This window comes from Myxocyprinus asiaticus, chromosome 23, assembly GCF_019703515.2.
Source record: "Myxocyprinus asiaticus isolate MX2 ecotype Aquarium Trade chromosome 23, UBuf_Myxa_2, whole genome shotgun sequence".
In the NCBI taxonomy this organism is placed as follows: Eukaryota; Metazoa; Chordata; class Actinopteri; order Cypriniformes; family Catostomidae; genus Myxocyprinus; species Myxocyprinus asiaticus.
Genome location: NC_059366.1, coordinates 9,124,639 through 9,148,298, shown reverse-complemented (window position 1 = coordinate 9,148,298; position 23,660 = coordinate 9,124,639).

The following is a 23,660-nucleotide window of genomic DNA, read 5'->3' as shown; positions in this document are numbered from 1 at the left end:
ATGAAACATGGAATGTAGGCTGTCATCCGTGCAGTCTGACCGAAGCAAAGCAGGCGTGTTTACTCGCACGATTAACTGAAAGTGAAGCGCTGCCGGCTTGTGATGTGTGAATGGCTTTCATGCGCTACACGAGTCTGTTGGGTATACTGCAGTCTCGTCACATTTGAACTTTTTGTTTAGCCTCCCATTCAGCTCATGAAAATACACTGCGTGATCATGAGGAAGGATTACATCAAGATGTAGATTGGAATGCAGGTGCGGAATTTATATAAATAAAATCGTCTACTCCTCTCTTGCCGTTGCTGGCGTGCCAGTGATTACACCTCCGTGTGCCAATGCTGCCTCGTGTGCCATAGGTTGCCGACCCCTGCACTAAACGTAGACTCGTTTTAGTGTAACCTGAAATTTAAGATTAAAGTTTCAAAATCTCCCTTTTTCAAACTTATATTTATAGAATGTTCAGTACTACAAATGTAACCTACAACGACAACTGAATTACAAAAGAGCTCAACAGTTGGGTTCCTGAAGATAAAATTAATTTTCTCCACAGGGGATTCGATTTTTAATGATAACTTATTAACTTTGAAAGACAGATCTACCATGAGCTCCGAAGTTGTTATTTGAATATTTTGCGATAAAATAAAAATATATTGTGTTATATACTTATAATCAACAACTTTAATTGCTTTAAATTTTCCATCAATTTTAATTCAATTACTTCATTCACAATGCTACAAGGGATTATAGTTCATGCCCTTATTAAAGATGTATTTGTCCTTTTGTCCGATTGTCAAATACACTTTTGCTTCAAACCGAAGTTTGTAATGTTGTGATTGCTGATTGGTTTGGTTCATTCCTCAGAAATCTTTTATGAAGGATTTTATGAAATCCCTATGAAAAAAAAAAAAAAATGAATGGGAAAAATACTTCCGGAATCAAGAAGGCTGAAAAAGTGGGCGGGTACTGTTGCGCTCTTTTGGTCTTCTGTCTTACATCTGTTTACATACTGAATTTTAATTGGTAACAAAAGTTGGTGGCACACTGGAACAAAAGATGCCTTTATTTATTTGTCAATCAGTATTGTATATTACTATCAATCTCGTAAATATCTATATTTCTTCATTTGGGTTTACACCTTTTTGGGGTTTACAAGAGGAAATGCTTTAAAAACGTATTAATTTAAAGGCAGGGAGGGATCTGAATTTGTTTTCCATGTCCTCAAAGGAAGTCCTGCTCATATATTTGTTGTTCAAATGATCTGCCAATCTAAGACAGAGAAAAGGAGAGATATCAGCAGAAGTAAAATATTAGACTGGATTCCATCACTCTATTGAGGTACTGTTCTAATGTCACAGCTTGTTGCTCTCTGTGCAACTGTTAGAAACCCTTACAAGTCCCACTTCCTTTTATAAGGAAACCTGAACAGACACACTAGATGTCACTATTGTAACTTGATGCAGAGCTTGTGTTACACACAGTCCATGGGACAGAGCAGGCAGCAGTGAAATATTTTAAACAGAGAGAGAGAAAGAGAGAACTAAGAAAAAGAGATACCACATCACAACTAGGAATGTTTGAATGTATTTTCCTATTATTATTATTATTATTAAAGCATAAGCCACAAGAGGCTGTTACATGATTTTACAATGGGTAAGGGGTGTTTAGGCATGATGCAAAGTGAATAATAATAATACTCATAACCAGAATAAGCATTTCTTCCACCATGTAATAGTTGCCTAAAACTATGGTAAAATCCCTATAATGCACAACCTCAAGTTTCTTTTTTAAACAAGGCCACATCCATAATAAACTGTTTGCAGTTTCCTATTGTCATAATTTTCCAAAGTTTGTGAAAGTGGAGAGCATTTTCAAAACACTTTGTTTTCGCTCTGTTTTCACACCCTTTCAGTGTTAATGAAAACAGATCCGACACTAAATTTTGAATATAATTCCAAATTCAAATTTAATAATTCTACATTTACTAAACACACTTTATTCTAAATTCTTAGTATGAAATGTGTGTCATAAGTGTGCGTTTGTCAGCATTTAACAACAGTTTAAAATATGGCTCATCCAATCTGACATGTTCAGATAAATACAATTCTCATTCCTTACTCAGGAATGATTAAGAAATATATCTTTTACAGCAGGAGATTTGAAAAACAATTATTAAAATGTTCTTGGAGAGACTTAAATTAGTTATGTGTCACATAAATATGATGGAAAGGCATTCCATTATTAGCTCATAAATAGAAGAATAGATATGTGCACCTTTCTTGAGAAATGAATGTTATTGTAATGGCTAAATTAATTCAAAACTAATATGACACTGATCACTTTTTTGTGAAATAAAATAATTATTAGAGCTCTTATCTTGACATAAAGGGTGCTTTGTCTGGCAAATCTAATCATAATCATAAATACAAACAAATTTGTAATTCCATCTTATTTTTGCAATGTATTAATATCCAATACTTGAGAAGATTTGCTCATTTCCTTCAAGATATTTCACATTTCTGGAGGCAATTTAAAAAAAATAAAAATAAAATTTACATTTGCTGCTGTGGCTTTGTCTGTTATTTAAACTGAGAAGACATAACTGAACAACCTGTGGTAGATGAAAAATAACTTAAAATCCAATAGCTGACCTGACACACATTGGCAGGTTTTATTTCATTTTCACCATTGTGATGCATTAGGTTTGGTGCTGACATCCAACCCAACATACTTTTCACCCTGATATAGCAAAATGTTATTCTCCGAGTAAGCCATCTCTTTGCTCTGTGGTGGCTTTCTGAAGTACTAATTTAAATCCATGCGCCCTTGAGTCAGACCCGAATTGCAGTGGAGATCAATCTGAGAACAAATTATGGCCAAGATGCGAATATTAGTCTGGTTTAGCAGATAATGACCAAACTATAAAGGACAACATCATGATCATAAATAATATTAGCTAGAATATGTCTTGTTACTACTTCTGGTTTTATGACTGATAATAACAGTCAGGCACAGAAGACATGCACACACATACACACATCTGAACATTTGCAAAAAAGATTTGAAAATCTCTTCTAGATTGTATTACCATCAGTCCCTGGACAAGTGGTTAATTGAAAACACATCTTCTCTGTCACCCACCAGATATGCAACCCTAAAAATATCATTAATAACCAAGCTAGATTTCTTTAAGTTAAAAACAAAGGAAGTTACTGTAGTGTACTGCAGAGCTCTTTGCCTACGGATTCAAAAAACATGATTTTTCTTACATTATATGACTCTCTTGAATCAAATCAGAAATTGCATTCTCTGGAAAACAGTCCATCTGTGTTGACTTTCCATTTATGTGACACTTCGAGAAAGTGAACACGCCAGTGTTTAAACAAACATATAATTCAAGTGTTTACAACCGAGAGCTTGATTAATCTGACATCAGTCACTATTTTTGTCTTTCAAGTCCTCAGTTCATCCCAGTATGAGCAGACATACATTTTTTGTATGTGCTTGCTGTGAGTGCATGTGTTTGTGAGTGTTTGGCATAAGTGCGAACATGTACGCTCCTTGCTAAGGTTACCGTTGGCAGATTTTTAATCTACATATACGATGTGCCCTCCCGTGTCTTGTGTCTACTCAGCAGTATGTGGTCGAGTGTGATTTGGAATGTTGGGCAGCAGCGTATTGATTGGCTGCAGCGGGGTAGGGCGCAGGCAGACGACATACTGGTGACTTTGTTGTAAATGCAGAATGGGTGAGTGGTGGATGTCAGGCTTAGGGTGCTGGCTAGTCATCAATCATGAGCTGTCAGGCCTTCCTCTCTACCCACAACCCTGCTTTTTTTCTGCCTCAATGATCAGTCTTTGTTTAAATTGCCAGACGACGAGAACAACCGCCAAGTTGTTTGCAGGTGCTATCGTTCACAGCTGCCAATTAAAGTCATGTGATTTCCATAACAGCCATAGGGCATGGTAAACATAATGTATTTTAATATATGTATACGCATACAATGGAGAGGTGGTCTTTTGTGGAAGCCGTTGTTGATAATAATGTTTCGAAGGGTGTAAATGCAGACCGTTTTCGCTTGGTTTACTCACGATTGAAAACGACGATTGAAAACTGAGGCAAGCATCATCTGTTTTGCGAGCGCTGGTGACTTCAATAAGTAAATTTGCTTTTTAAGCTGACAAAATGGGAGGACATGCAATATTTGCATTTAAAATTATAGCACATGAATGCCTAAAATCATAAAAAGTTTAAATGATAACCCATGTTATAATGGTTATTATAAAATATTTTTATTTTATTTTATACTTTTTATTTTGAATTGATTATTCATAAAGCTGATGAATTAATGCATTTATTTGGTTCAAATAATTAGATGAAATGTTACGCGTAAAAAACCAGCAGAGCAATTCAAGCTAGAAGTACCACCTCCGTGTCTCAGCAGGGGGCAATAAGCACAACTCCAGCTGTACAGACAGCAAACTGACAGCTGCTTCTAAATACATTTAACTTGACACAGCATCCTAAAGAGATGCTAGAGATGCTAAAAACTAGTGAAAAGTGACACAACCACAGTGAAACGCACCAAAAGCATCCGTCCAACAAGTGTACATACAGGACGCAAGAACGCGTCAAGTGAGAGTTTTACATGAATTGCTATGAACTATAGGTCAGTGATTGGCTTATGTTCTGTGATACAGAAATAAGCCAAACAATATATAGATTTTTTTTTATTTTTAATAATTACGGTTTTATAAATGATTATTAAATGTATTATATATTATATTTATAATCATTATAATTATTATATATTGAATTATCTTTATTTGGGAGCCTTTTCCAGCAAATATTAAAGATCAATTAGTCTGCATACTGCGTTATGTAATTAATGTAATTTTATCAATTCAGTAAAATATTTTAATCGATTGACAGCCCTAATTATTAACAATAATTTATGAACCTTTAAAGAAATCCTACCGTGAGCTCTGAGGTTGTTAATCGATGGTAAATGCTTCTGTTGCAGTCATTATTTCAACCTATTTGAAATAATCTGCATTATTTTAACTTCGTTATTTGAAAATCATGTTTAATAGAGGAATTCCTGGTGAATTACTACTTTACCCAAATTTGAATCGCTGCAAATATAGGGACTGACCCAAATGGCACGCTGAATGTGCACATGTCCACGAAGTCCACAAGAGTGTAGGGTGTCCCATTAGTTTGTGTCCGACTTTCAAATACTTTTTGCTCCAAATACAATTTTGTAATGTTGTTATTCACCTTGGAGCTGGTTAATATATCGACAATAAAGCACAGCCTCTCGTACCATATTGCTTAATTATAAAGCCAAAATTGGGACAAAAGATTATTTATTTATTTGATTTTTTTTTTTTTTTTTTGGTACAAGTCTTGCCATTTGTTCTGCAGGGGCAACCTATTTGATGTATTTTCAGATTTGAGTATATTCTCTGTTAACACATTTTCCGGTTGGTGCATTAAAGTGTCGATTTAATAATGCATCGTAAAGTGCTTTACTATCCCTGAATTATACTTTTGCTTCTTGTTGGGAAATGACATGGTGTAAATCAGGGGACCCACTTTTAACATTAAGTGAAAGTAGTCACACTCATTCATATCACTGAAGAATAATAAATTTCCTCAACCTATTTTTTTTTTTTAATACTATCTCTTGCAGCATGGCGAAGACTAGTTTTAAGGCTGGTAATTTACAACACTCATTAGGGAGCTGAAAGCACCTCAGTCAATCTGAACTCTATAACACCACTGCCACAAACTACATCCTTACTGCAGTGCCTAGAAAAAACAAAACAATTACACATTAACAGAGGTAAAACTCTAATGCCGTCATGCTATGGAGTGTGCATGTCCATAAAGCTATATATAAATTGCTGCAGTCTCCAAACACTCAATAACAAATGATCGCTTTCTTCTGAGCATGCATGTTTTTATTTTTTCAGCAGAGGCTGATCTCTTGTCAGTGGAGAGCCCAGCCCTGCCTGTCTCCTCTTCGCTCCACTCTGCTGCTGATCTCATCTCCATATATGAGCTGTTTTGCATTTCTTGTGCCTGCCATGATTAATTAGTCACATCCAGGTAAAGGAACTTCTGACAAAGTGCCAAGAGCAATACACATTGATCATAGTCACAGACTTTTTACTGGCTTACTTGATGGTAGGGGAATACAGTCTTGCTTGTGTGTGTGTGTGTGTGTGTGTGTGTGTGTGTGTGTGTGTGTGTGTGTGTGTGTGTGTGTGTGTGTGTGTGTGCTTAGCTATAGTTTGGGGACAAAATTCCAAGCTAAAAAAAATAAAAAAAACACTGCTAAGATGGTTTACTGGTCTTAGATGATTTAGGCTGGTCTTAGCTGGTTTCGACTGGTCTACTATCCTGGCCAATCTTGTCCAGCTTGTTCCCCCCGCTGGCCAAGTTGGTGCTAAGCTAGTTTTGCCAGACCAGACAAGATCGGGAGACCTTTTTAGGCTGGTTTTAGCCGTATTTTATTTATTTATTCATTTATTTTAGCTAAGTTGTCTTCAGAAGTGAGCTAATCTAACAAAACCAAAGTCTATATCCTCATTTAGGAAAACGTATATTTTTTATTATTATTATTCTGAAAATGCATGTTTTTAAATTCTTTTTTTTTTTGGACAAGTTTTCTTTTGGGGCTAGGTTTAGTAGGCCTTACAAAAACAATAAATGTCTATGGTTTATCCTAATATAGACACAGTCGCTAGCTAAACACTTGTGCATACTCAGCCAGTTTGGGGACAATATTGTCCCTAAAAGTGAGTTAAAACTGAATAAAACCTCACGTTTGGGACATAAAGGGTCATCCTCAATTAGAAAAGACTGATCTCACAGTGAAATTGTAAACAGTAGATTGACTTTTCTTTAGCTAAAATCAGTTTGTGCTTACCGAAATTCGAATCACTGCCCCCAGTGGACAAAGTGGTAAGTGTGGTTGGGCGTATGGGCTCCATTTTCCAGTTGTAATCTCTACGGAGGGGTGCCAAAAGCGAGTTATGAAGCGATATGTTTTAAGCTGTACAGGCTGTAATACAGTGAAGAGGAATACATGTTTTATAAAGTGTACCCCCCAACCCAAACCCCAAACCTAAACCCAACCATCAGTGGAGTAAAAATGTACTGTTAGAGGAAAAAAACGCAACCTCAGAATCCCGCTCGTCACTGATTATGCGAACGGCATTACTTTCTGTTTTCAACGTGGTATCTGAACCCGGGTATCCCATGCTGCTGAGACACACATTTGTTTGGACCACAGGGGAAGGTAAAGACACTGGAGCCGATGCAAACATGTCTGAGAATCAGCATAATTTGGCCGATACTAGGGTACCAGAAGTATCGGAAAATCAACAGGACCTCCTGTGTAATCATGTTGATTATAAAACCAATTCATGGAGGGCCTGGGTAGCTCAGCAAGTAAAGATGCTGACTACCACCCCTGGAATCGCGAGTTCGAATCCAGGGCATGCTGAGTGACTCCAGCCAGGTCTCCTAAGAAACCAAATTGGCCCGGTTGCTAGGGAGGGTAGAGTCACATGGGGTAACCTCCTCGTGGTCACTATAATGTGGTTCTCAATCTCGGTGGGGCATGTGGTGAGTTGTGCGTGGATGCCACGGAGAATAGCGTGAAGCCTCCAAACGCGCTATGTCTCCGTGGTAATGCACTCAACAAGCCACTTGACAAGATGTGCAGATTGACATCTCAGACGCGGAGGCAACTGAGATTCACCCGCCGTCACCTGGATTGAGGCGAGTCACTACGCTACCACAAGGACTTGTGGAGCATTGGGAATTGGGGCATTCCAAATTGGGGAAAAAAAGGGGAGAAAAAAGAAATAAAGAAAACCAATTCATACATAAAGCTAGCGTAGTTTTTCAGTTCTATAAATGCAAAAACCTTTTCTTTTACAGGTAGCGTTATGGTTAGTCTAAAGTAATACGTTGTAATTAGCTTTCTATAAAAACAAAAATATTCTTATATAAAGCCAAAATGCAGTAACTACACCAAAGGTGAAAGTGAGAAAAATGGCATCAGAGAAAAAATTTATAAAGAATAGTGATGTAATGGAGGCCAGATGAGCTGACAATACAAAATATGACTGTCTTGCCCTGAATATCCAAAACTCCACCTTCCGCAACAAAGTAGTATTATATCTGTATTTCAATCGGGTCAATTCTCTGAGGCCATCAGATGACATTCGGCGCTTCAGCTCTGCCTCGGCACTTTTAATATTCCCTTCCAATTCAACAAGTTATGTGGTGCTTTGGATTTTTCAGTGAATGAGGCATACTGTATGATCCGACCCCTAAGAACTGCCTTAAGTGCCTCCCAAGCCATGCCCACAGAGGATACTGAGGACCAGTTGGTCTCAATATAGACACTGATTTCAGCCTTTAACATTTGTTGGAATTCATGATTTTGCAAAAGGCATACATTAAAGCACCAACTAAATGATTTCTTTTTCTACCGTATGTGGCAACACCTCTAAACACACCAGGGTGTGATCTGAGACTAAGATATTTCCAATTGAGCAACCAATAACAGATTAAATGAGGGACTTAGATATATATAACAAAATCTATTCTAGAACAAATCTTATGAACTGATGAAAAAAATGTATAGTCCCTACCAGATGGGTTCAAAAGTCTCCAAAATATCTGTAAGACCAAGATTTGTACACATCCTGTGAAGCGTCAATGATGCTCTAGGGGCTTACTTACTTTTGCTTCACTATAATCAAGGACTGAGTCCATCAATAGATTAAAGTCTCCTCCCAATATTATATCATGAGGGGTGACAGCGACTTGCAACATCCCTTCAAGATCTATAAAAAAGCCCTGATCATCAGCGTTAGGTGCATAAATATTAGCCAAAATAAGACTTTGCCCCTGAATTTCTGCTAAAACAATAATGACTCTTCCTAATTTATCTTTAATATGTTTGAGACATTTGAATTATAGATGTTTACTTATCAATGTAATGACTCCCCTGCTCTTACTTGAGCCAGCACTAAAGAAAACATGTCCACCCCATATCTTCCCAAATTCATTTCAGCTTCCTGTGGGGAAAGATGCGTTTCTTGAAGAAACACTATATCATATTTCTTACCTTTAAGAAAATAAATAACTTTCCTTCTTTTTATGGGGTGCCCCAAACCATTCACATTCCACTTGGAGAGAGACAATCCATTCATATTAACATTTGACATTTTGACATATTAGAAAAAATAGATTGTGTGTCAAAAATAAAATTATAAAGATCACATTCCAACATTAGTGCAACAATCAAACCCCGAACATTTCCCCAAACAAAACAAACAGAAAAAAAGAAAAAAAATTCGCATTAACCCCGTGCACGACAGTGCCAACTGGTGTCCATCCCTCTAAACTCAAACAGTCCATGTACGCCTACGAGAGCACCCGCGACAACTTTGCCATCGGATTGCTCAAGTCTGGTGTTTCTATAAAAATTTTGTAAGACAGTTACACAACAGAAGATAATCCATAAAACAAACTCCAGCCAATAGGTGGAATAAACACAAAGAACTTGTAGATTCATCCACATAACTGTCCCGAAGGTGTATTCCTCCACAAAACAAACTCCAGCCACTAGCGGAACCAGCACAAAAAACAAAAGGCCCGTTCAGATTCCTCGGACAGTCAAATGAATGTTCAATGAGCTGGCCCATTCAGCTGTTACATGAGTGCAACAAATGACCTAATCACTCTAATGACCTGCAAGAAATACTCCACAAAAAACTCCAGCCAATAGGAGGCATAAGCAAAAAGAATGTGCAAATTCATCCACAACACTGTCCTGAAGGAGTGTTACTACACAAAACAAACTCCAGCCGCTAGGCGGAACCAGCACAAAAAGAAACAAAAAAGGTGCTCATTTTCCTCGAAGAGTCAAGTGAATGTTCAGTGAGTCAGTCCACTCGGCTGCAACGTGAGAACCACAAAATAACTTACTCACTCCATTGACTTTATGAAGGAGTGAACATGTGAGTGTTTTATGGCGATCCTTAGCATCTATTCTCAATTTGGCCAGGAACATCAGTGCAAAAGCGACCTTCCGTTGATGTAAGAGTTTCTTGCATTCCTTGAATCGATCACGTTTCTCTCTTGTCAGATTCGCAAAGTCTAGGAACAAGAGAATATTGTGGTTCTTCCAAGAAAGCCTTCCTTTACTCTTCGCCTCGCGTAACACGAGATCTTTATTGGATGATCTCAGAAATTTGGCTAGAATTTATTGGGGCCTGTCTCCCTCTGCGGATCATGCTAGCGGATTAGCAGCTAATTCCCTCTCTGATGACTCCAGATAATTGATCCGTTTCTCTACATCCCCCACTCTTGTAACCATATCAGTGAATTTTGTCTCCATGGCAGTGATCGATCGACGTATTACAGCAAGATCCTCCAAGTCAACAGTTAAGGATCAGGGCGTACCGAATCTCACCAGTTTATGACATAGAAAGTATTAAAACTAGCAAAGTGTGCAGAGCTCGCCGCTCATACGTCCGAACCTCGCATGGGGCCACGCGACTCTCTATATCAGATATTATTAATAAAACATGGGAACTCGTTGCGTGGGCATTTTTTTCCCCCATATTTTGAATTTCTGGGATAATTTTGTTAATTTCGGAGGCATTTTTGCCCTGAGTCCCCATTAATTTCCTACACTTTTGACATTAAATCTTTCAAAGGTATTTAAAAAGTTTGTTTTAGACATATAGTAGCAAGCAAACAAGATATCCCCACATATAGGTCAAACTACATTGTGTTAATGTTTGACACAGTTAAAACATTGCCTACCTTAAAAACAAGTGACGTTTGATCAGTGGTTAAAAGTGTTCAGACGGTTCCCTCGTACCTGAATGAACGGCTCCTTTAAAGAATAAAATTAAATATGCAAAAATTCACAGTTCTTGTATAATGACAGGGCAGAACGTCTTGGAGAAGCTAGAGAAGAGAGGACACCGGCAGCAGTTTATGCAAGCTGCTGTGCTCATGATGCTGTGTCCTGTGCTGCGCACAGCGCATTTTAGTTTATAAACAGATTTAGCACTTAGAACTTGCCGATTTGTTTTCCCCCAAGAATTTCCCAAAAATTCAGAAATATTATGTAATTTTTGTACTTTGTAATTGTGATAAAAAAAAAAATAACTGTAGCGAAGTTGAATACTTCACTTTTAATCAACTCAAGTAAAAGTACTATTATTTATTTATACTAAAAAAGTAACAAGAGTAGTTGTAATTCATTAATTTACACCTCTGCTTATAACAGTTAGTTAACCACTTTGAAGCTACTTGAGGGGGCAATATATTTTTAAATATATAACTATCCAACGATATAATTAAAGGTGCATTCAGTAATTTGGGGCTAATTGGTGTACACACATGAGATGAAGACTGTACTCATAATAGTTTGTATTATACATGGTGCGGGTCACCCCCTTTAATGTGCTTCGCAATGTTGAAATGACATGGTCCACTAAACGTCGAAGAAGAAAATCCTTGCGCTTATTGGCTGCTGCCTATGTAGATACATGTGTCTATGCTTAGCGCACTGTTGTTTGGTGACACGAAGAGCGAAAAGAACACAATGGAACATACTTATTCCCTTGAACTTTTTCCAAGTAAACCATGATGTTGGTTTGCTTGGAAACAAAATGAGTTCTTCAAGTACAGTATTCATGGACATGCTAAATTTGATCATCAAAAACAATTCTAATCTTTCCTTTACCATGACATTCTGTATCTCTAGATAATTGAGGTTTATTTCACACTAAGCAGTTTTCTAATAAAGGTAATAACTGTCTTTAGAAATAACATGAAATGTAGACAGTCTCCAAAGATTATTGTTATGAGGGACAATAATAATCTGTCCTTAACTGTTGAAGTCTGTTCGCTTGAATTCTGACGTTTGTTTTTAGGCAAAGCAATTATATTATAGTAGTAATAAATAGAAATGACCTCAATCTCCGACATTTTCCAGATGAAAATTTTATTCCAAAGCTGGCAGGGGCAGCAGAGACGATCATGCTGATCCACATCGATAGATGGCAGTACAGCGTCTAACACCACTGTTGTATCGGTGCTTAAAGTACAGGAAAAAGAGAACTACTGAATGCCCCTTTAATCAGTGGCATACTTTTTTCTGGCACATTTTTTTTTTTTTTTCAAGCAGATAAATTTACACTAAATACAACAAGAAAACAACCTAATTTATAACATAGTCGGCAGTAATGAACAGCAGAATTGAACAAAATATTTCACTTTAAGAAAAAATATCAAAAATACCACACAGGGACTTAAATTGATGAATCGTTTTATAATCGGTTCATTTGCACAAACCATCTAAGTAAACTGATTCAGCAGAATGAATGAAACTCTAATAGATATCTAATCTATCTAATCTAATGCTACATATAAGAGAGAGTTAGAACCGTGACTTTGATTCTGGAGCGCAAGGACAGATTAAGAACTGAGAGGCCCACGGGCCGGTACACCATGGAGGCCCCCTATGATGTGTCACATGACTTTGTTCATCTTTATGCGCTACAGGACACTTGCCAGATTTGGTTGGATTTTTCAAATTGTCAGATGAAAAGTTTGGAGCAATGTCTTACACGGCCAATTATTTGTACTTTTTAATTATGAACCGATCCAAAATCATTCGTTATTAATAGGGATGTGCATGGTATTCAAATACCAAAATCACTGTTTGGTTATTCTGCATGTGTTTAGAGCTCTTCAACCCGATCTGAGTCCGACGGTACCTGACAAACCTACAGGTTTTGGGCCAGGTTCTGGTCAGTTTTTCAGATAGGCTACATCGCGAGTTATGGGCTGTTCACACATGCGTCGAGGCCATGTAAATGCACTGGACAGACGTCTTTGATTGTTGTGCCACAACTCACTTTTTTCAGCATTTTGAAAATGAATTTTTTTTTTGCAAATTTTAAAAGAACTTTAATATTTATAAACGCATCTCAAGACACCAGCGTTCTGTTTTACAATTCGTTGTGCTGGACCGTCGCATTTTTTTAGACACCGTTAACTTAAAAATAATTTCAATATTTATTAACACATCTCGACACACCTGTGTTCCGTTTCACCATCTGTTGCGCTGCATCAAACTTTATCAACACTGGTGTCACAAATCGACATTATGATGAAGTTCAGGTATGGAAAAAGAAGACCTAATGTGACTTACACATGATTCCAGATTGTTTTTCACCTGGCAAAGTTTCAGCGCTTGATAAACTGTGTGTTTTTCTCCCTTTTGCTCTGGTGTGCTGACAATAATTACACAAGTTAAATGCTGAATCATTTAAAAATCAAAGCATCCCGAAGAAGTCCTATAATCCGTAGCATTCGCTGCCTCATGGAAAGTGAACCTGCCCGGGCAGAATTATGCATTTTCCATTGATTAAGAATATGTATGTATTTCATGTCTTTTATTCTGAAAGTTTAATTCTTGTTTCATGTCATGTGGTCCCCTGGTCATGTGATTTCATGTTTCCCTCCATGTTCATGTGTCTTGTTTTCACTGGTTTATTGTCTTGTTTAGAGTTCTTAGTGTTCATTGGTTATCTTTGTCATGTGTTCTCCCATGTCCAAGTATTTTACCCTCATGTTTGCCATTGTCCATTGTCAGGTGTGAATGTAACTTTGTTGGATAGTTCAAGTTTATGTCAAGTCAAGTCGTTCATGTTTATGTTTATGTTTTGTTTTGTTCACGTTTATAGTTAGGATTTCTGTTATCACGATTGGAAATAAACTGCACTTGGGTTTTTCACTTCATCATCGTCTTCGTCTGCCTGTCATTGCCTTCTGCCAACTATGTTACACCTACTATGTTACAGGCAGTGACAGAGATTATTTTTGTTCGACTTCAATGTGATTTTATCATTTGAAGATTTATGTAGGCCTATTGTGCTATATCAGAATCAGAATCAGAATCAGCTTTATTGCCAAGTATGCTTACACATACAAGGAATTTGTCTTGGTGACAGGAGCTTCCAGTGTACAACAATACAAAAACAATACAAAAACAGCAGCAAGACATAGATAATAATAAAAAATAAAAAAACAGTTATACACATACGTACATAAACACATAGACACACACATACATACATACACACATACACACACGTATTGCAATCTAATACAAATCTGTTATTTGTTATGTACAGTGCAAATACAAATCTGTTATGTACAGTGCAAATGTTTTTTGTTTTTTTAGAGGAATGAAATGGCAGAAGAGGTTGGATGTGTTGGATAAATATAAGAAAGACTAAACTGTGTATTGCACATAGTTATTGCTCAATGGGACAATTTAACTGTTCATGAGATGGATAGCCTGAGGGAAAAAACTGTTCCTGTGCCTGACGGTTCTGGTGCTCAGTGCTCTGAAGTGTCGGCCAGAAGGCAACAGTTCAAAAAAGTAATGGGCAGGGTGAGTGGGGTCCAGAGTGATTTTTCCAGCCTTTTTCCTCACTTTGGAAGCGTATAGTTCTTAAAGGGGGGGCAGGGGGCAACCAATAATCCACTCAGCAGTCCGAACTGTCCTTTGTAGTCTTCTGATGTCTGATTTTGTAGCTGAATCAAACCAGACAGTTATTGAAGTGCAGAGGACAGACTCAATGACTGCTGAGTAGAACCGTATCAGCAGCGCCTGTGGCAGGTTGAACTTCCTCAGCTGACGAAGGAAGTACAACCTCTGCTGGGCCTTTTTCACAATGGAGTCAATGTGTGTCTCTCACTTCAGGTCCTGTGAGATGGTAGTTCCCAGGAACCTGAATGACTCCACTGCTGCCACAGTGCTTTTTAGAATGGTGAGGGGGGTCAGTGTTGGGGTATTCCTCCTAAAGTCCACAATCATCTCCACTGTTTGTCATTGTTGAACTTTAAATAAGTCCTAGCAGGAATGCACATATCCTCACAGAAACTGATATATGATGTAACAGTATCTGTGAGCTCGTCCAGGTCTGTGTGAAAAACACTCCAATCTGTGCATTAAAAGCAGGCTTGTAGTTCCCGCTCTGCTTCATTGGTCCATCTCTTTACAGTCCTTACTACTGGCTTGGTTGATTTTAATTTCTGCCTGTAGGTTGGAAGAAGATGAACCAGAGAGTGATCAGAGAGTCCCAAAGCTGCTCAAGGGATGGAACAATATGCATCCTTTATTGTTGTGTAGCAATGATCCAGTATGTTCCCGTCTCTGGTGGGGCATGTAATGTGCTGTTTGTATTTGGGCACTTCATGTGTGAGATTTGCTTTGTTAAAATCCCCAAGAATAATAATAACTGAGTCCGGGTATTGTTGTTCCGTGTCTGTGATTTGATCAGCCAGCTGTTGCAGCGCTGTGTTCACACACACGTTTGGCGCTATTTACACACTCACCAGAATAAACGAGGAAAACTCCCGCAGCGAGTAGAAAGGCTTACAGTTAATAAAGAGCGCTTCCAAATTAGGACAGCATATCCTCTTTAACGTTGTTACATCTGTACACCAACTTTCATTGATGTAAAAGCATGTTCCACCGCCTCTCGTTTTTCCCGTTAACTCCACGATGCGATACGCTCTGAACAGCTGAAAGCCCGGCAGATGTAACGTGCTGTCCGGAATGGCTTCACTCAGCCAGGTTTCTGTGAAGCACAAGGCAGAAGAGGTTGAGAAGTCCTTGTTTGTGTGGGTGAGGAGATGTAGTTCGTTCGTTTTGTTAGGAAGAGAGCGGAGATTCGCAAGATGAATGAAGCCGCGCCGACGGAGTTTGACCAGCACACCGGCTCGTCTCCCTCGCCTGCATCTCCTGAACAACAAAGCCGTGCCTCCAACTAAAATGTCCAGCAAAACGTCTGAATATTCAAAAACAGGACTGTCTGGTATAAGCTGTCGAATGCTCAGCAGTTCATCTCTGGTAAAACTGACTGGAAAAAGATTACTAAACACAGGACAAACAAACAAAAACAACAAAACAAGGTCTTATATATAGGCTCATAGCTCACTGTGCACTTTATTCCCCGCTGCCTGAGATTGTGTTTGATGCATCCATGGTGTAATATATTTTGGACATTTTCCCTAGCGGCCACTAGAGGTCGAAGTTCGGTTTTTGTTGCACCTCTGTTCTCTATGTTATCTCTTATTCATCCCAGCTGTGTCTTGTGTATATAATGCCCTAATGTTTTACCTGGCTTGGTTGGTTCTTGTTGTTTGTCCAGTCTATAATGTAGCTTTGGGTTCAAGTTTTGCTCTTTCTCTAGTGTTTTGTGTTTCTCTGAGTTCTTTTGAGTTTTTTCATTAAAGGCTGCAACCGGATCCAGCCTTCTCCAGTCTGCCATCATTACACGTGGCAATAAATGTTATTTATTCCCGAGTCCCGACTCACAACAAATAACAAAATATCCATTCGTGAACTCTCGCGGTTAACCAAATATTACAAAAGGTTACCATGTACATATTTAGGGTATTAAGGCATCTTTCGCTTTATCATTAAACACTAAATGTATTCAGGACTTAAAAAGTTTAAAGTCCTCTATATTGTTGCACGAATTCTGTCACGAATGCTTATATGAATTTAAACCATCAGCTTTGTATACAGCACTGCACCTTATCTTTGTGTTTGGAAGCATTTTGTAAATCAGACACTGTTCTCTGTAGTCCTTCAAATAAACGTGCTGCACCTTGTGAGACGCAGATTCCCTGAGTGCGCACTAGAGTCGTCCAGCACACATTCAGCTGAACAAATGGTATTTCACATAAGGCTGACATTTATGTGCATTTATAATAGATATCTCAAAATAAATGAATAATTGATTTAGAGCTCTGGGCCCTTTGGGTTTAGAGGCCCCTGGGCAATTGCCCAATCAGCCTGGTGGTTAATCCATCCCTGCTAGAGCGCAACAGTGCCTGGCACTTTTTCAGCCATCTTCCAGAAGTGTTTCTGCATTCATTTTTGTTCCATAGGGATTTCATAAAATCCTTCACAAAAGAGTTCTAATCCATGAACCAAACCAGCCAGCTCCGGGGTGAATCACAACATTACAAATTTTGATTTGAAGCAAAAAAATTTAGAAGGTAGAAGACTGTGTAGCTTACTTAATATCTTTTATGAGGGAAAGAACTACAATCCCATAAAGCATTGCGAATGACGCAATTGAATTAAAAGCAATGGAAAAATGTCAAACTTTTGTTTTAAGTATGTTTTAAGTTTAAAAACAATATATTTTAATTCTGTTGCAAAATATTCAGGTATACACAAAAAAGGAGACTGACTTTGTATCATTCACAGTGCGTAATGGAAATGGTCACTGCAGAGCTCTTTTGGCACGATTCTCTGTTTGGTGGATTGTTTCCTTTCAGGATAATGGGAGCTGTAGTTCTTCACCAGAAGTTGCGCTATTAAACAATTTTTTTTTTTTTAAATAAAGTTGAAACAGTGCAGACTTATGGATTCAACAGAAGCAAATACCATCAATTAACAACCTATGAGCTCACAGTAGGTCGGTCTTTAAGGGTTTAGAATTTATCGTTAAAAATCAATTCGCCGATGGAGAAAGTAAATGAGAATTTTACATCCGAAACCAGACTGTTGCGTTCAATTGCCTCAGCTTGGCTGAAATGCACAAACATTTTGTGTAAAAACATTCTTCATGGGAAAAGTATGTTGTTACTGGAAAAGCTATGCTACTTTTACTGTCACGCTACTGAAAACTGTGGTTAAGTTTGTACTAGCGCCACTATAGTTAGTTACTCCCCAACAATGGTCAATGGAGAGGAGCTGAGTCCAGTCATCCTGAGCGAGAAAGAGAGCCAGAGAGAAAAGCATTGCACTGGAGCCGAGCTCTGTGCAGAGGGGAAGCCCTGGCTGAAGACCACGGTTGCATTTTCCATGGAGTATGTGTGTGCGTAAGGGACAGCTGGAATTTCAATCAGAGACTTCTTTATGCAGTCTTCTAACACATAATGAACTGAAGCACTGCTCAGCATGAGCAAGCCTTATTCACACACACTGCCAGTGTTTTAGCAACATTACAGAATGCACAGCACACGCAATCAAAACCAAATGTGCCGCAAGCGCATTGAAAAGACATGTCAGAAATGACAAAGTGATTTGCCCAATTCGTTAAATGTTTATATCAACAATTAGTTCATAAGAAGTCCGTTTGATTAAAAGCTGAAGGCTGCGGAGCTCCTCAGGGGCTGATCTGGTGTATAAAAAAAAACATTACCTCACCCTAAACCTGTCAGCACACCATTACAACCCACGCCGCCATATGATGGCATGCCAGAGAAAAAAGAAGAAGAAGAAGAAGAAGAAGAAGAAGAAAAAATGCTGAAGCCATTGTAGCGAGAAGGTGTTGGCAGATGTAGTCTTAAGGAATGCAGTGACAGGGTTATTGTTGGACAATGTTTGTGCAGTGGAGAAATGTTTAAAATAAAAAAGCTTTAGTCTTTGGGTTCTTATCAGCAAGCCTAATAGAATGAGATAGGGTAATATCTTGATGAGAAATCAGATAAGGAATGAAAAAAAAAAAAAAAAAACTAAAAACAAAAGCAACCAGAGGTTACAGTCAAGAGAAGCAATTACTCGTGCAGAACAAGGAGCCAAGAAGAGGTTTGCAGCCCATCTGCAGGAACATGTATATTGCAGAAAGAATAAACTCAGAAAGCAAAGCAAAGCAATGCAATGCAATGCATGGCTAATAATCTGTTGTGGAAAAATACAAGAAACAAAAATCATTCACCAACGCCAAAGCTTTGTCATATGCCACAAATGCTTAAAAAATTATACTATAACAAAGAGCTTTTCAAATTAGAGAACTGAATATGACAAACCATAAATGCATCATCAAAGTTGTCCATATGACTCATACAATAACGTTTTGAGGAACAGACTGAAATTGAAGTTGTTTTTTACTGATAATCTTCCCTCTGTCGTAGATCTTAAATCTCATTTGCGTTCGTGTTCAGATAAAAAAAATAGCCCAGAAACTGTATATATGGCAAAATATGTAAAACACATATATTATAAATGTTTATGTATATATATATGTTCATAAATATGTATATGTTCATTATTATTATTTAATACACACACACACACACACACACACACACACACATACACACATTACAGTTTGTTCCACCTAGCGGCATTTAGTCCCCCCTGAGGTAGTTGGTACAGTACAGCCTCCTTTATTGTATTAAGCACTAAGCAGTAAACAGAATGCACTCTTGCATAGGCCATATTTTTTTGTAGGGTTGATAAAAAACAAAATGTATTTGGTCACAATCAGCTACAAAACTGAAAAGCATCTCTTGTGTTATAAAAGTACAAAATAAATAGAATAATGAAAAATAAAACTTGTGCATTAGGAGAAGCCATTCTTGTTTTGGGTTGGTGCATAGATGGTCTCTCCTTCTTCTGCTCTTTTTCCTGTTGTGGCGGTTAGCAAACAGCATTGCATTACTGCGTGCGTCCCCTTCTGGATTGGAGTGGATCGACTGTGACTGACTCAGATGTATTCTTCATCTGACTGCATGCACCGAACCGTGACGTCAGTACCGTGACGGTTCGGGACGAATACATGTACCGTTACACCCCTAATATATATATATATATATATATATATATATATATATATATATATATATATATATATATATACACCGATCAGCCACAACATTAAAACCACCTGCCTAATATTGTGTAGGTCCCCCTCGTGCCGCCAAAACAACGCCAACCCGCATCTCAGAATAGCATTCTGAGACTATATACTTCTCAACACAATTGTACAGAGCAGTTATCTGAGTTACCGTAGACTTTGTCAGTTCAAACCAGTCTGGCCATTTTCTGTTGACCTCTCTCATCAACAAGACATTTCCATTCTCAGAACTGCCGCTCACTGGATGTTTTTTGTTTTTGGCACCATTCTGAGTAAATACTAGAGACTCTTGTGTGTGAAAATCCCAGGAGATCAGCAGTTGCAGAAATACTCAAACCAGCCTGTCTGGCACCAACAATCATCCATGCGTTTATCTAATCAACCAATCGTGTGGCAGCAGTGCAGTGCATAAAATCAATCAGATATGGGTCAGAAGCTTCAGTTAATGTTCACATCAACCATCAGAATGGGGGAAAAAAATGTGATCTCAGTGATTTGGACCATGGCATGATTGTTGGTGACAGATGGGCTGGTTTGAGTCTTTCTGTAACTGCTGATCTCCTGGGATTTTCACACACAACAGTCTCTAGAATTTACTCAGAATGGTGCCAAAAACAAAAAACATCCAGTGAGCGGCAGTTCTGTGGATGGAAATGCCTTGTCGATGAGAGAGGTCAACAGAGAATGGTCAGACTGGTTTGAACTGACAAATTCTACAGTAACTCAGATAACCGCTCTGTATAATTGTGGTGAGAAGAATAGCATTTCAGAATGCTACTGAGATGCGTGTTGGCGCTGTTTTGGCAGCACGAGGGGGACCTACACAATATTAGGCAGGTGGTTTTAATGTTGCAGCTGATTGGTGTATATATGCTGCAGCGGAGGGGAAGGTTTTCAGTGAAGAATTGATTTCACGATTTCCTACATTTATTTCACATTTTATAAATAGGCAGAGTAGTACAGAGAGACAGAGAAAATCAAGGGGAGAATAGACTTCTTATAAAAGTGATAGTTCATCTAAAAAAGACAATTCTGTCACCATTTACTGACCCTAATGTTATTCCAAACCCGTATGACTTCCATGAACACCAAAACAAATCTTAGCCAAAAAAGACAAAATGTTAGCCTCAGTTAATATATATATAAAATTTACATTTTTTGGGTGAATTATTGCTTTAAATGTTTGTCTGTTCCTCAAAGCTATCATATGGCTTTAAAAGACTTGGAATATACTTGTATGGGTTACTTTTACCTCAAAACACTAGAAAACCAAAGGCTGCAGTCTAAAGAAATATTGACTCATGAAGAACAAGGAGCCAAAAAAAAAAAACGTTTTGCTGCCCAAACAAACTGAAAGCCAATGCAATGCGTGCTCTATAATCAAAACTTAAGAAACAAAAATCACTTAGCAATGCCAAAGGTTTGGTATATCCCACAAATGTTTTGACAAACATACTATAATAGAGACTGGGGTCTATTCAAATCTGTGGATTCAGCTAATTCCATGTACAGTTTCCTGACCGACCTGTCTGCACGGGAATGCTCTTGTAATGGAGAAAACATGAGGCTCCTTTCAGCTGTGAGATGCCTGCGGAGTGGAGAATGCTCTGCTTTAGAGTGTCCATTAGCCCATTCATACCTGGGGGCCAGTGAATAGAGCCCTCAGGTAAGCCTTGTTGAAACAAATCTAAGCTGCTAATGACACACTGTGAAAATATTCACAGTTCATTTAGCTTGATGACAACTGTAGCCCTTGGTGCCCCCTGCACCACTGTTTTATGTATTAGTTATACTTTTGTGTTGTAATCTGCAATGAATGATGCTATGACAACAATAGTAATTTCAAACATTACATAATTCATGGAAATACCAATAAATTGTCTGTTGTGTGATGCTATCTCATACTTTTTGCTCACTTGATAACAAAACACAGTGGCAGAGGCAGATTTAGGCATGGGCGACATGGGCAGTTGCCCAGGGCGGCATCTTGGAGAGAGGGGGTAGTGGGGAGGCTGTTGAAGTGGGTTTCGCCCAGGGCACCATACAAGCTAGAACCGCTACTGACAAAACAAAACAGAAATGCTTTTACTTTTCGTTTGTAGAACACAAAAGGAGACATTTGAAGAATCTTTTTTTTTCAGCTTATTTCCATACGATGACAATACATAGTGACCACGTCTGTTAAGCTGCAAAAAGGACAGAAGTCATTAAAGTTGTCCATATGACTACTGTATTGAAGTTTCTAAAGCCACACAGTAGCTTTGTGTTAGGAACAGGACTATTTTTATAGTGCTTTTGTTTGGAGCTTGACAAACATGGTCACTATGAACAATCATTTTATGGACATCAACTGCATAAAGGCTCCAATAGAATCACAGTGAAATTCTTCGTTCTTCGCTAAGAGCTAGAAACAAATTCGAAACACGAAGCAATGGTATATTGTTTGCGAACATTCAGCCACCATCCACACCTTCTTAACAGGTGTTTAAAGGAGCATTTAAATATGAGGCACATGCTGTCCTGACAACAGACAACATGTAAAAAAAATCAAGAATTCTGGCAAACTTGCCACAAATTCTCCACTGTTTATTTTCATAGGCAAATGAGCTTTACAGCAAACTCTCGCCAAAGGTTTGCTGCAGATTCACCACCACCGGTGAAGAGCTGCAAACTTCTGGTAAACATTTGCCGCGAATCGCAAACTCATTGCATGCAAAAATAATGAGTGGCAAATTTGCGGCAAGTTTGTCAGAACTCTAGATTTTTCTAAGGCTAATGTGACATTAAAATGTGTTATCAATGATCTCATGCCTCATTTTATGATAGAATACACAAGAGATCAATAAAAAGCTGTTTTAATCACTCAGTGATGATTTAAAGTAATATATATATATATATACGCAGTAGATCATTTAGTGTAATTTGTTATGTTTACATTCTGCATTTATGGTGCTAATACTAATGCTAACATACTAATAATAATGCTACTTGGCCATGTGCACCAATTAGCATCTGTTATTGCATTTTATAGACTTTTGTAGACTTAATCTAAAAAAATCACGACATGGTCTTGGAAAATGTCTCTAGGTGAATAATCGTATAGATGTAGTTATGTTCGCACCAGCTTGGCAACTCTGCTCTTTAATGTGTTCATGTTGACGGATCTCAACTGAGTGGAGAAAAAAGGGGTCATGACATGTCTTTTTAACATTATTTTAATATGTTCCTTGAGGTTCAGTTATAATATTAGTAACGTTTTGTTAACTTTTCACCCTCATTCTCACCTTCACTCAGAAACGGTTTTGGTGCTGCTTCTCCTTTAAGTAAACACCCACTGTTATGATTTGCTCTCTGCTCTTGACTGACCTGCTCTCTCCTGGCCATGTCACTGCTCACCGCTATTGGGCCGGGCTACGGAAGTGATTAAGAAAAGTAGGCGTTGATGTGTTGTTGTGGTGGGGGTCAGATGCAAACATCTACCATAGTGTGACATCACAATGTGGAGGAAGTAGAGAATGAGTCATTTTGGCAGCTTGGTTTCAACAAACGCTCTTTTCACAGTGAGGAAGATTTGAGTTCTGAAACTTACAGTATGTTTTTATAATACAATTAACTCTTATATGTCAAAAGATCAAGCAAAATGTTAGTCTTCATGTCATGACCCCTTTAACAGCCAATACAAAGTTTTCTTGAAAGATGGCTAGCAGTTTCAGAACACCACAACAAACTCAAAAAACCCTTCTTTTTGGTCAGATTTTGTTTGAAATTAAATCACACCCATTCTTTCTTCAATTCCGGCACCTTAAATATAGTTTAAAACATCTTTTGCATTCCACACAAACAAAAAATAACAAATACAGCATATGTGTTTGGATCAACTTGAAAGGTTAATAAATAAGAGAATTTTAATTTTGGGGTAAACTTATTCCTTAAAGGTGT